Consider the following 1,802-nt stretch of genomic DNA (forward strand, 5'->3'; position numbering starts at 1 on the left):
TGTTCCAATTATTAATGGATGTTTATAGCTATTTTCCCTCATTTTGAGTTGTGGCCCATTGGCAAATGAAAGTCCTGAAGGCTTTACTCCATTCATGTCATCGTGGTCAACTCTGTTTTCAGGAGGCAGCTCTTTGCCAGTAGTATTTACAGTGCCTTGCAACCAGAGGGACTCATCTTCCAGCACTCTATCTGACAATATTCTAGAGCTATTAATCATGTTTTCATATTTGGATTCTGTATCTGACAATGTTCCACTGCTTTTCTTGGTCTTTGGACAGGTGCCTCATGAGCACAGTTAAGTGCTCTGGAATTTTCATTCTTCACAATATTGTCCATAGCTTGTCCTGATCCACACAGTCAAAAGCTTTTGTATAGTCAGTAAAACACCAATAAACATCTCTCTGGTATTCTCTGCTTTCACCTAAGATCTATCTGACCTCTGCAATGATATCCCTAGTTCTACGTCAATTTCTCAATCTGACATGAATTTCTGGCAGCTCTCTTACTGTACTATTGCAACCATTTTTGAATGATCTTCAGAAAAATTTTACTTTCATATGACAGTATGATATTCTTCAATGAGCTCCTCATTCCGTTGGACACCTCTCTTTAAATTGGGCACATGGATCTCTTTCAGTCAGAAGTTGGTAAAATATTCAATTTCTTCATCAATTGCTGGATGAGTTCATAAGTAGATTTGAGTTATCAGTAGAAAGTATCAATAGATTTGAAGATATATCTATAACAGTAATTTAATCTGAAGAACAGGGACAAAAGAGAATGAATAAAATTTAACAGAAAAATGTGGGATACCATTTTTAAGTTCATCGGACCTGGTTCCGACTCATGGACACCATGTATCAGGTTTCCAAGGCTTTTTAAAGCTTTGTAGGAGCAGAAAGCCTCATCTTTTTCTGATTGAGCAGCTGGCAGACTTGAATTGCGGACCTTATGGTTCACAGTCCAGTCTTATCATATGAAGCCACTGTGATCCAGGATACCATTAAGTACACCAAAATATGTGTAATGGTGATTCATCTTGGTTTCTTGATCAGACCATTGATCTGATAGTGATCTAATTAGCTCATATAGGGAGTATCAATAAAAGAAAAAGTTCAGGAAGGTAGGTAGTTCATTTTTACATCTTGAGATGTTTTCAAGATAAATTGGAAAACATGCAGTAGCAAGTTGAAAATAAAAACCTGCAGCCCAGAAATAAGAAGTAAAAGGGGAAGGTGGTGTTACCAAGAGTTCAGTAACTGCAGAAAGAAACTACTGTCCAGAAATCTGGATGAGCAAAAAAGGAAGACATGATTCAGAGCCTATCAGTGCTGTTGGGACAGAAGTACCTATGCTGATGGCGCTTTTGAGAGTTCAGTTTTGCTGATGCTGCTGGGACCAACACAAATATTATGAAGGTGTCCGTTGTCAGCTACTGCTGCTGCCCAGGTCAGAAGCAGAGAAATGTCAGCATAGAAACTCTTTGTATGTTATATCTATTTTTTTTCTAATTTATTTATAATCCCACATAAATATGCTGTAACTTAAAAATAAACTGCAGTGTTAACCACCAGAAATACCTCCTTAATATGATAAATAAAAGGCGTTGACAAACACACAATTTAGGGAGAAAATATGCTTAGCTTCTGTAACCATCATTTTACCGATGGCTCATGAGGTTCAGTTCATTTTTATGACTACCTTATTGTACTGCCGACTCCGTGTCTCTTTTATATTCATCCAAGTTCTCAGATGATAGTTATTCTTTACTTGGTGGAGTGAAACAAAGTTTTATTTTAT

The sequence above is a fragment of the Chrysochloris asiatica genome, unplaced genomic scaffold, assembly GCF_000296735.1.
Source record: "Chrysochloris asiatica unplaced genomic scaffold, ChrAsi1.0 scaffold00004, whole genome shotgun sequence".
Classification (NCBI taxonomy): Eukaryota; Metazoa; Chordata; class Mammalia; order Afrosoricida; family Chrysochloridae; genus Chrysochloris; species Chrysochloris asiatica.